The following is a 13,155-nucleotide window of genomic DNA, read 5'->3' as shown; positions in this document are numbered from 1 at the left end:
ACACACACACATTTTTATGTTTACATGGAAATTCGAATGTATTATTTTACTGTCCAATGACACAGGCCAAGTTATTGTGGAACATCCTAGTTGGATATTTCTGATGTGAAATGGCACAAGGGACCCCCACAAAAAGTCCACCCCAAAATGGTGCCCTTTTCTGGGGGTTGGGCACCTTCCCCCTCAGTGCTCTCTGCCCCCAGGATGCCAATATTTGGTTCTATTGTGAATAAGCAACCGTTTATATAAGGCCTTATTGTGACCGCAGGTCGCGTTTACTATGAAATCGTACATTTTGATGTCATAGTAAATACAACCTGATGTCGCAATTAAGCCCATACAGTATATGGAGATCCCTGATGTATCAATATTGGCCTGTTCTGACATTCCATATGTTGATCTGACCTCATCAAACCCTGTACACTCAAGACATGCTCCATATATGGCCAGTACAGAATTCATTCCATATGTTATATCTATCTATCTATCTATCTATCTATCTATCTATCTATCTATCTATCTATCTATCTATCTATCTATCTATCTATCTATCTATCTAACAGTTTTCTTTTCAAGAGTTACTTCTAAATGTTCTAATCCTGATCTAATACTGTAAAATGCCTATACAAACTTAATAACAGGAAATATATTTTGATGCCATGTTTTTAGTTTACTCACATTCATGTGGAATCTAAGGATGTTTCTGTCTTGAGCCTATGCCTCAAAACAGCTGGAATGACAAAATATTGTTATATAAGGCAACATTGTTGTATGCTAGATGTATAGGTGTGAGTGAGGCCTAACGTCTTCTATGGTACTACATATCAATCAGCAGCTTATTCTCAATGTCATCTTGAGCATTGTGGGGGGAACTGACTGACTGGGGCCAAATTGGTTTCCATAAACTGCTGATTGTTGATTATTCATTAATAATGGCACACACAGGGGCACGGTGGCACAGTTGGTAGTGCTGTCGCCTCACAGCTAGAAGGTCCTGGGTTCGATTCCCGCTCGGGGCGCTGTGGGTGCTGGCGGCGTGTTTCCTCCTCCGCGTCATCAGTGCCCATACCCGAGGCGGGGTTGGCGAAAGGGGCTTTCTGTGTGGAGTTTGCATGTTCTCCCCGCGTCCCCTAGGGTAGGTACTCTCACAAAAAACATGCAGTAATCCTGGTCTCTAAACTGCCTCCCCCTGGCCAGCCGGGGTGCCTGATGGAGGGGAAAGGAACTGTTTGGAATAACATGTTACTTCCACGCGCTACGTCCAACCAGGGAAACTCCCACTGTCAGGTGTAAAGGAGCAACTTGGACACTCAGGCATGAAGGAAGCATGAGTTCAAGTCTGTTGCTCTCCCCATATATGGGGACTAGGTTGGCGGAGGGTGTGTAGAGCCCAGGATCACATTAGATAATTGACACAGGGGTGAAAAATGGGTTACAAAATCGTGGGATAAAAATTATTAAAAAAAAAAAAATAATGGCACACACAAAGCTGTGAATTCTACAGCATTAAACCATACTGCATTTAGGCTATATGGACCTATAGAATACAACATTAATAATGTGTCATTCTTGATGCTTTCAGGTGTAGAGATATTAGGTCCATCTGAGAATAATAGATTCTATATGAATATGAAGTGGCTGGGTAAAAACATATTGTCTCCACTCTCCACCAGGCCGAAAGGCATGGCATTTCTATGTTTTTCACCCTGTCTGTCCGTCCGCGTGTGTCCGTCATCTGTTCAATAAAGAAACAGTTCTTTCAGATTTTTCATATTCCATCCATCCTAAGATTGACTTCCAGCCCACAATAACCTGTAATTGGTCTGGCGGAGACCTGTACTCTTAAGTGTAACACCTATGATTCTAACCCAGAGTGCCTATACAACCCTAGCCTGGCTAATAAGCCAGACTCAAATTGCCAGAGGCTGATTCGTTCTGGCTTATTAGCCAGGCTAATAAAACCCTGCTCATGTAGGGTAGACACTACTGTCTACAGACACCTGTAGACACTGGGGTCACTGTATGCACTTTTTTTGGTGCAAAAAGTTAAGTGAAGAATTGCATGACTTTTGCATTCAAAGTAAATAGATTGATGGTTGATACTGCAGTTTCTATGCTTTTGGCTATTTCTGCCTCTAATAAGGCCTTATATTAAAGCCTGCTGATTCACTATAGAACCAAATATTGGCATTTAGGTTGCTTTAGGATGTACCTGACTAGACCATCTGTCCAAGCATGACATAAAACCAACCATGCAGCAGGTAGAAAATGACTTGGATCTCCCTCTTTCATGATAAGCCTATCTCACAGAATTTCCCCGCCCCCCTAAATACGCCCCCTTTCGGGGTTAGTGGTGATAGCGTGACGTCACTCCATAGACGCTCCATGTTAACAGAGGTAATTTAAGAAGTCTACAACTTTTGTTTTCTCAAGGTAAGGTTTGTTCTATCTGTTCGACCTGATTTACCATCTTGTTTGCTTCATAATAATATTGGTCTGTCACATTTTTTGAGTGGTGTAAACCACTCCTACAACTGGCTTTTGTGTGCAGAAAAAATGAGCATGGTTGCTATGTTCAAAATAACTTCTGACGTAATTAAATCACACCCGGGTGAACTGGATGACCGTAGCAACCATGCTCATTTTTTCTGCACAAAAAAAGCCAGTTGTGAAATCACATCCGGGTGTGATTTCATTATGTCAGACATGATTTCATTACGTCAGACAGACCTTACACCACTCAGTTCACATGGGTGTGATTTTTACATTAGAAAATGTACTTAAATTCTCCAGAGAAAAAAACGTGTAAATGCTCATGTTAAAGACACCACTATTTACCGGAAGTGGGCGTGGAAAGCGGGCTGTGAGATAGGCCTATTGAGGCGTTTTTTCATTATGTGGTGAGTCACTTCATGGATTAATTTCATGACTTTTGCAGTAAAAGTAAAACTTGGGACAATCCATTTCATGAAGGGGACATCCTAAAGATATGAAAAAACTATGTCCCATTTAGTTATACCCCTGATAAAGAGTAGGACAAGTGAATGTTGCTCAGAAAAGTTAACTTTTTGCTATTTCCGCCTATTTAATACCTTATATAAAAGGCTGCTGATTCACAATAGAACCAGATATTGGCATTCTGATTGTGCTGGGATGTAGGCACACTACCTGTAGACCATCTGTGCAAGTATGATGTAAAAACAATCAGCAGGTAGAAAATGACAGAGGATTTACTTGGAACTCCCTCTTTTAGGATAGGCGTTTTTTTGCCTATGTGGTGAGTCACTTCATGGATTAATTTCATGACTTTTGCAGTAAAAGTAAATCTCGGGACAATCCATTTCATGAAGGGGACATCCTAAAGATATTAAAAAACGTTGTCCCGTTTTGTTATACCTCGGGGAGGGTTACCTCAAAAACTAAGCCTCTTTTAGAGGGTTTTTTCCTGCACTATTACACACGCGCCGGTTTCACATCATTCTCCTGTTCTCCCCTGATCACAACAGTCCACCTGCATGGGCGCAGCACGGCCACAGAATAGAGTAGGCGACTTTTTTTTAGCAGCCCCGCTGCTACTCTAGCCTCATAACAACTAGGAGTAGAAACAAAATATTTGGCTAAAATAAAACAACATCTTTCTGTTTTTTGGAGCAAGTCCAATATTTTGTATTACAACTTGGACACATCAAAGCCGGGATGTTGGATTATTAGCTAAATACTCGTCTTCATTCTTCGGTAAGTTACTTTTGCCCATTCCCAGATAAAGTAACTGCTGGTCAGAGTGTTCTTTATACACTGCATGACAGTGATTTGAAATGGAATAGCCCGCGGCGCGGACTCATTACAGCCGGGATCTTTAATTATTAGAATAATTTAAACAGGGGTTACATTGAAAGCTGATTCTTCATTTATACTTTCGGCCGTGGTGCGACGTGGTGTCCGTGCAGTGAAATAGCAGACCTACTACAACTTGGAGGCTAGTGGAGCGCATGCAATGCGTAGTGAGCAACTATTTAGTGTCATCGTCGGCGCTCGACACCGTCGTATGACGGAGGAGGCTGGAGGAAGCATATTTTTAATTTTCGACAAGTCACGTGTTTCTTCAACATCATGATCTTGATAGCAACGACGTTACTTGGTCCATTTTGTTCCATTTGTACACTCTCAGAGTCAGAGCCGGATTTACCTTGCTGAGGGCCCCCGGGCTGGAGCAAATTTGAGGGCCCCCCTTGGGGCGCGCGGCGGAGCCGTGTGTCCCGCGATTTGGCTGAGCGGCGCAGCCGCGAGGCCGAAAAAAATGTGGGCTATTTTGTTTTCATTTTGGGGTACCCAGGCCCCTAAAAAGAGAGGCAGGCAGGCAGAAGCTCTCAATGGTTTAACCATAATACAACTAAATACAATAACAATACACACATTTCACTTGAATTGGATTTAATTTTACAATTTTATAATTAAAAAAAATAAATATATATATATATATAGATATATATTTTTTTTTGGGGGGGCCCCCTAGTCGGGGGCCCCCGGGCTTCAGCCCACCCTAGCCCAACGGTAAATCCGCCTCTGCTCAGAGTGAGAGTTAAATTAACATTGACTTTACAATATAAATGGGAGGTCCCAGAGATAGAAATGCCATTAAACGGGGGTCCGCGGTGGAATAATGCACGTCAAAACTGTGGGGGTCCTTGAAATTAAACAGGTTGAAAATCACTGCTAGTCCGCAGGCTAATAGTGTCAATGTGTGCATGGGTCCTTGACATGAACAAGTTTGGGAACCACTGGTCTACACACTAGTGACACTACACGACTACGCCCGTTCAAAGTTCATTCAGTATAATAAACGAAATTCTTCGACGAGAGGCATGTGACGTAACCTCGCATCACCAGACTTTAGCAACAGAATCATCCAGCCTTTAGAATAGACACGGCCCTCTAACAAAAAGATTCAACTCTTCCCTGCGACTTCATTCCACACTGGGTGCAGATCGAACTTCATCGAAGTAGCAAGTCAGCTATATTAGGTATAGTCTCTAGTCGAGACTGTCCTGTTGGGTTCTCAGATTGGCTGTTAGGGGAAGCAGTAGTTCAGTTCACATTCATTATTGTCTGACAGTGTTTTATGTTTATTCCGCTCATAGATTATTAGCCTATCTCCCTGCAGCCCGACACAAATAGCCACCAGACAGAAACCAGACTAGACTATTAAAGCCAAATTATAAGAACACAAGAAAACAACTACCTGCATGGCTGACACACATTTTCTGTCAATATAACTCACCTATATTCCAGCCCAATCTAAACACGTATGTCCTTCATCCGTTTAACTGTTGTGCAACTGAGAACGAGAAGGTTGTGTTGAGCCTGCCCCAGCCAGTGTTGCCAACTCTCGTGAGAGAAATAAGCCAACCCACCTCCAAAAACAAGCCAAATACAAGCCAACTCTTGTGAGAGAAATAAAAACAAATTTCCCCTTGAAAAACAAGCCAAAACAACCCAATAATATGGCCATAATAATCAGAATAAAAAATATTCGATGCATGTATCATTATAAATACTACATGTCTATGATAATTAATGTTTTGGTCATTTATTATACTAATTAGCCTATTACACACATAGAGGTCTACTAGTCACATTTGTCATTCCCCCCCCACCCCTATTTAACAACATGTTTCATATTTTGTGTGTGTGTGTGTGTGTGCACGGAGGAGGGCTGTCTGTCGCTCAATGTTGTTCACTTCCCCCAAATCTACGGGGGGGGGGGGGGGGGGGGGGGGTCGCCCTGCAAATCTGGGATAAAAAGAAGCCAAAAGTCGTGGAAAATAAGCAGACATGGCAACCCTGGCCCCAGCCTGAAACGCGCTGCTAGGGATAAGCTTATGAAGCTCCAGATTTGTGGAATAAATGATACAGCATTCTGCTCTTATCATTTGTATTATACTGTTGCTGTACTAGTAGACAGACACAGTGCTATATGTACATTTTTGTTATGACATCTCATCGTGAGAGATGAGAGAAATACGATCATATACAACAAGATTATTACTAATGTACAGACATCATGACAATACCTGTAGGAGCAGACTGCGCCATGTGGAAAAGCCTGGTGACGTCAGTGAGGTTAGAGAGAGAGAGAGAGTGAGTGAGTGAGAGAGTGAGAGTGAGAGTGAGAGTGAGAGAGAGAGAGAGAGAGAGCATGTGAGAGCAAGAGAGAGAGAGAATCCCGCCCCTCTAACAAATGGGTTGAACTGCTTGCTTCCCTGTGTCTTCAGTAACTTCCACAGTTCCACAGAAGCAAGTCAACTATTTAGGCACATTGTAGTTCACTTTTATTAATTATTAGCGCGTTTTTTGTGTTCATTGTGCTCCATTAATGGACTGGACAGTGGGAACGTGATCGTACAGGAGGTTGTGTCCCCTATAGAGTCCTAATGTTGCACTGGGTGAGTACGTTTCATTCAAGTGAATGCAGAGCATGTGAAGCAGTGGAGTGTGTCACACATGTCATACAACCAAATATATTGGTGGTTATGGTGCGTTTCATTAGTTTCATTAGTGTGTTTTATGTTTATTCTGCTCTGTTAATGGACAATGAGAGTTGTGGAAATACTGTGTGAGCGAGGGGGTGCTTTTTTGTTTTTGTTTGTTGGGATTTCAGTATCTTGTTTTGTTTGTACACAGACAAACTAAAGCAGCTCTAACCTTTTTAATGAATAAAATGTAATTCTGTCCAGTCCGTATGGTAGAGTATGTTAATACAATAGTATTGTATTTTGTCTCCCTGATCAAAGGTCATGTCTCACCTAGACACAGTCAGACAGGAAACTAATTTTAGACCTAATGGTCAAGATTCAATTTATCCCGTTGTGAGCATTTCAGCAGGAGATCGGGTTCAAATCCGGGGTAGAAGAGGAAAGTTACATAGTGCTGCTTTAAGGGGAAATTGAAAGAAAATGGGATATTTTAATTGACCATGTTTATCAATATGGACGTGGAGACTCCATTTTTGCTGTACTTGAGTGTTTAAAAAATGTCCCATTTGAAGTACTTCTACTCCACTACATACACAAAATATTGTTTTTACTTGTACATGGTAATGACCTTTCTTTCTTTCTTTCTTTCTTTCTTTCTTTAGACGTGAAGATGACGTACGGTGGTACGTCATCTTCCATTTGTACACTGAGAGTTACAGACCCATAAGGGTCCATTTGGTTCCAAACTATAATTTAGCTGGGGCCTGGGGACCCCCTGGAACTCCCTCAAGGACCCCTGGGGCAGTGGGGGTCCTTAAGGGACCCCCTGGAACTCCCTCAAGGACCCCTGGGGCAGTGGGGGTCCTTAAGGGACCCCACCTTGGGAACCACTGCCCTAGAGAGAGATCCCCACAGTCAGTCAGTCAGTCAGACAGACAGACAGACAGACAGACAGACAGGCAGGCAGGCAGGCAGGCAGGCAGGCAGGCAGGCAGGCAGGCAGGCAGGCAGGCAGGCAGGCAGGCAGTCAGACAGACAGACAGACAGACAGACAGACAGACAGACAGACAGACAGACAGACAGACAGACAGTCAGTCAGTCAGTCAGTCAGTCAGGCAGGCAGGCAGACAGACAGACAGTCAGACAGACAGTCAGACAGACAGACAGTCAGACAGTCAGACAGTCAGACAGACTGACAGACAGACAGACAGACAGACAGACAGACTAGAGATTATTGGATTGTCAGATGGTCCTCGAGTTATGCGTTGACACACACACACACACACACACACACACACACACACACACATTTTAATCATTTATTTATTTTACAATAAGTACAATTGTATACACGGTAAGTTTACACGGTGCTGTACAGAGTGCAATCAGCAAATCCCGGACAAATACCCACACACCCTTCAGGGGTGCAAGTAACAGCGTCTTCGCCATGTTTGGTGGCTACCGGTAGTAGAAGAGATTGCAAAGACGTTTACGCCGCGGACAAAGCCAACTCTTGTCGTGACAAATCATGACAACAAAGTGTGTTGTCATGATTTGTCACGACAAGAGTTGGCTTTGTACGACGCTTAAAAGGTCTTTAAATAAATACTTTTTGAAATGTCTGTTTCTCTGAAATGTCTGTTTCTCTGAAATTGTACGTATTGTAGCATGTGGCAGCAGCTAGACATTGAATCAAGAGATCAGATATACTCTTTGTTAGCCCAACTGGTCCAGGTTTATCCCTTGCCAGGAACTTTGGAATGAATTATTCTGTGAGCCAGACCTAATTCCCAACATCAGTGTCTGACCTCATGAATGATCTAGTGATGAAATGGAAGCAATCACAGGCATTGCTATGGAGTTGGTCCTCCCTTTGCTACCATAACATCCTCCACTATTATTTGAGGGCTTTATGGTAGTTTGAACGTTGCTGCTGCATTCAGCCACCAGGGCATTAGGGCTGTCTGACCCCTGCCATGTACTATACTGAGTAGAGGTTCCCATATTCTATCCCGATTGGCTAAGATTGCCTTCCAAACATTTGGTCCATTTTGAACAAAATACCTCAAATCCTTAACACAGCGTGTGATTTCCATGAAATTATGCACACATTCCCACCAGGCAGATGACGAAATGCAACTTAAATGTTTATACCTATAACTGCACCAATCTGTCTACAACTTTGTATGCACACTACTACACATTACGAATACACTATTACGTGTTATATATTTATTTGTATTGCCCTCGTATACAACCACCAGACATCAGATTATTGCACAAAAACGTATTTTTACTCCTACACATTTTGTCCAAACATCACAAACGCTATTATCCTGGTGGAGACCTGTGGCCCGAGGGGCACTTCTTCTAGTTTTGCTTTTGTTTCTCTTTTTTAACCATTCTGGGCAGGAACCCCTTTTGGTGTTTTACCCCCTCAGGCCGGGAACCCATTTTGGGGTTCTGTACAGTATGTACAGTATTCAAAAATGTAATTTTTGTTGATGCTGCTATATAAATATTCGGCCTCAGGCCTAAATGGGTTAACTAATTTAAATATTAACAAGGTGGGCAATTGGGCATAATTAGCTTGGGCCTCCGCCCATACCTTTTCAATTGGGCATAATAAGCTTCGGCCTCCGCCCATACCTTTTCAATTGGGCATAATTAGCTTCGGCCTCCGCCCATACCTTTTCAATTGGGCATAATTAGCTTCGGCCTCCGCCCATACCTTTTGGGTCAACTGTATCAAATGTGAACCTTTATTCTGTATGTACAAATGCTGTGCTAAACCATGACCGAGATAAATAAAACTAACTTACCAACAAGTCTCCAAGTAGGCCTATCCTACACCCTTTAAGTCGGTGGTTCTCAAACGTTTTTAAGTCCAAGGACCCCCAAAGTGAATTGTATATTCAACAACACAACTAAAATAAAAGAAAAAGAAAACTCTTCTTGTCTCTTCCCACAGGACGTGGCATCACAGGAAATGAATCAACTACTGAGGTGCGTTAATTTCATTTTTATTAGTGTGTGTTTTATGGTTAGGCTGCTCCCCAATAATGGACATTCCGTTTCTCCTTTCCACTTGCGGTGGAACGGAGAAAGGACCTCCTCCGTGATGTCCTGTATAGCTTTAGGAAGCTTGCACAAACTATTTCCACCCTCTCGTTTGTACCTGGTGTAAACCTGTTGTCCTGTGGTGACAGTGAAAATTCAACCTCATTCAGTATAACTGAAAAACGGGGGCAAATGTATCATTATTGTTTGCCACTTTACGCACATAATTTAGTTCAAAAACGTATTGTAGCATGTGACGGTTACTAGACGTTGAATCAAGAGAGCGGAGATACTCTTTGGTAACCAACTGGCCCGGGTTGATCCCATGCCAGGAACCTTGGAATGAATTGGAACGCTAAATGTGAGCCAGGCCTAATCCCCAACATCAGTGTCTGACCCCATGAATTCTCATTTCTGCCGTCTGTTTGTCTCTCTGCTGCTTCGTCACAGGCACCCAGTGACGGTCCTCCTCCTCAAGTCAGAGAGGCTGAAGTCACAAGTGAGTGAATAGATTAAACGTATTGCACAATCTCTTTCTATTAGCTTTTATACTAAACTTACTAGGCATGTAACAATTCATTCAACTCTCTCACGATTCGAATCACAATACTAGGTTCACAATACGATTTTTCTTGTTTTTGTGTCACGATTCAAATTGGATTGCCATTTAAATTGTCGATTTACAATATTACATGCCTATAACTTACTGCATATGGAAACATGCTAAAGTATTACTTTGACTATTGCTACTACCAATAATACTACTAATACTCTGCCTAGTGCTTACACTATTACTACTAGTTGTGTGTGTGTGTGTGTGTGTGTGTGTGTGTGTGTGTGTGTGTGTGTGTGTGTGTGTGTGTTGCTTCGTTGACCTCTGATCTTTCCTTCCTTTTGCTGCCCAACATCGGAGGAATTAAAGTAGGAGATAAAGCTGTAATGTTTCCCTCGTCTTCGCCTTTCCTTTCTGCCTGATCTGCATAATGGAGCAGGTGTGCTGCCTTCCACTGATCACTTCTCTGGCTGTACTGTGGGTGCTTAGCTATAGTCAACACCAGTGGTGGACAGTAACACAGTACATACTAAAGCACTGTATACTTAAATAAGTTGTTTTGAGAATGTGTACTGTACTTGAGTAATGAGTACCATTAGTATTTTATACCTTCACTCCACTGCATTTCAAAGACAACACATTTTACTTTTTAATCCAATACATTTTTAGGAAGGAATAAAGTACATTTTTAATTAACCACTTAAGCTCCGTTTCAAATGCAATGGAAAAAAGACGATCTGGATTCTCACTGTGTTGGTAGATCGTCTATTTTCACTATTATTTTCTTATTCTGAAAGACCCTTGATTTTGTTTCTAGAAGAAGTTTTGAAAGCATGTACTTTTGAATACCTAGGTTTTTTTTAAAGCCTACTCCAGTGCTTAAACTCAAGTTCAAATTTGAGTATCTATGACTGAAGTACTGGGAGTACTTTGTCCACCAATGGACAACACTAAACTTCGAGTGTGTGATTCAGTGTGTAATTGTGCATCATATAATTGAGTGGTAGAAATCACGGATCTATAAAAGCTATTGATTATTGAGTTGTATAAATCATGTATAAGAGGACCCTCTGTTCATCTTTCACTTTTCTCTCTTCCCTTCTTCTCGCCTTTCGTTCTGTCTTTTCTAGAGGTTCCTCCAGCTGGACCGTTTCCCTGGTGGGGTGGTGTTATCATTGGCGTCGTCGTCGTCATCGTCGTCATCATTATGATCGTCATCATGAGACAACTTATGAATGGACGATCCAGTCCTAAGAATGGAGTCGCTGCTGGCCGGTCATGCTTCAAAATCTGCAGGCCGACTCCACTCAGGCCTCAGGAGTGTGATCAAGTGTGATGGACCGTTGGTTGTACTGAGGTATGGCTCCATGTTCGGGACTTGGAGCCTTCTCAGTCGGTCGTCCCTCGTCGGTGCCAAAGAGGACACAGAGAGTGAATACATTTGAGATGAGATGAGATTTAATTTATTGTCAATGTACAGTACAGGTACAGTACAGTACAGCGAAAAGTGTTTTTGCTGTGATTTAAAGAAGGGATGGTGCATAAGTGCCTATATGGATGCACTTTATCAGCTTCCAGCTGATATTTTCAGCCGATTTTTCTTCTGAAAGCAAATATACACTAGAAAGGTCGCAATTTAAAAAAATTGCAAAGTGTGGTTGCCGCAGTGGCTTACATATGCCCCTCCCACTGATATTGCCAGCCAATTACAAGGTCAAGTTACCCCTGTGATCATGTGTAAGTATTTCGGAGGGGATTTATCCCCCCAAAATCATGTTTTGGCTACAAATGGTTACATTTTTCGCATTCGTGGCGCCCCCTATGGACGAAAAAAAAGCCCTCCCAGTAATCACCCCTGTGATCATGCGCAAGTAATTCGGAGGGTATTTATCCCCCAAAAATCATGTTTTTGCGACAAATGGTTACATTTTTCGCATTCGCGGCGCCCCCTATGGATGCAAATAGAATTGCTTTTGGCTTTTGGTTGATTAAACCACCTGCGACATTTGATTCAAATTTGGGATGGATTGGACATTCCGTTCCTGATTTGTGGCATTTTTTGTAATATAGGCCCCTCCTGCTAACTTCGGACGACGATTACGACCGAACGATACGCACTATCAAAATTCCGCCGTTCGAGCTTTCATCGGAAACGTCCAGAGATCATGTGTACCGATTTTTGTGAGATTTGGACAAAATATTTTATGACCTACGGTTCAAGAGTTATAAACCAAAACGTAAAGTGGGCTGTTATTGCGCCACCATGAGGCCGACCGATAACATTATACGTTGATTCATTTTAGTAATTATTATGAACCTACCCTCCAAGTTTTGTAACTTATAGTGCTTACAGTCTCCGAGGAAAAAATACTTGAATGTGATTTTTCACATTTTCCCATTCATGTCAATGGGGAAATTTTATTCACTAATAAATTCATATCAATTAAACTATACAACATTTATCTTAACAAAATACAAGCACATCCTTCCCGATGAAGCCGGTCAATTTGACATATGGCTCAAATGCGTACAGTCAAAACTGTGGGAGGGGTAGCAAATAAAATAAAAAGACTACTCCAGTGGAATAATATGCATGAATTAAAAAATTGCAAAGTGTGGTTGCCGCAGTGGCTTACATATGCCCCTCCCACTGATATTTCCAGCCAATTACAATGTCACGTCACCCCTGCGATCATGCGGATGGATTGGACATTCCGTTCGTGAATTATGGCATTTTTTGTAAAATAGGCCCCTCCTACTATCTTCGGACGACGATTACGGCTGAACGATACGCAGTACCAAAATTCTGCAGTTGGTGTTTTAATCGGATGGGTCCGGAGATCATGCGTGCCGATTTTTGTGAGATTTGGACAAAATCTATAGGAGGAGGAGCCAAAAGTGTGTTTTGGAGAAAATTCAAATTTTGCAGGATTTCTTTCTAGGTTGACAATGGGCGTGGCCTATATGTGGAAATGCATCATGACCCAAGGAATCCATGGAAAAATTAATTTTGATTTTACGACTTACGGTTCAAGAGTTATAGGGAAAAACGCAAAATCATGTTTCTGC

General features: G+C 42.1%; 1 long non-coding RNA gene across 1 annotated transcript in view; it reads left to right on the top strand.

The window, feature by feature from the left end:
• Positions 1-12,383, top strand: part of LOC306925981 — a 38,884-nt gene extending 26,501 nt beyond the window's left edge. The window contains exons 2-5 of the long non-coding RNA XR_013790331.1: positions 9,445-9,479; positions 9,984-10,032; positions 10,447-10,525; positions 11,217-12,383. This is a non-coding gene — a long non-coding RNA (uncharacterized lncRNA). The remainder of the gene's footprint in view (positions 1-9,444; positions 9,480-9,983; positions 10,033-10,446; positions 10,526-11,216) is intronic.
• Positions 12,384-13,155: the final 772 nt, after the last annotated feature.

This window comes from Electrona antarctica, assembly GCF_951216825.1.
Source record: "Electrona antarctica genome assembly, chromosome: 7".
Taxonomy (NCBI): Eukaryota; Metazoa; Chordata; class Actinopteri; order Myctophiformes; family Myctophidae; genus Electrona; species Electrona antarctica.
This window is presented reverse-complemented; position numbering and strand designations above follow the sequence as displayed.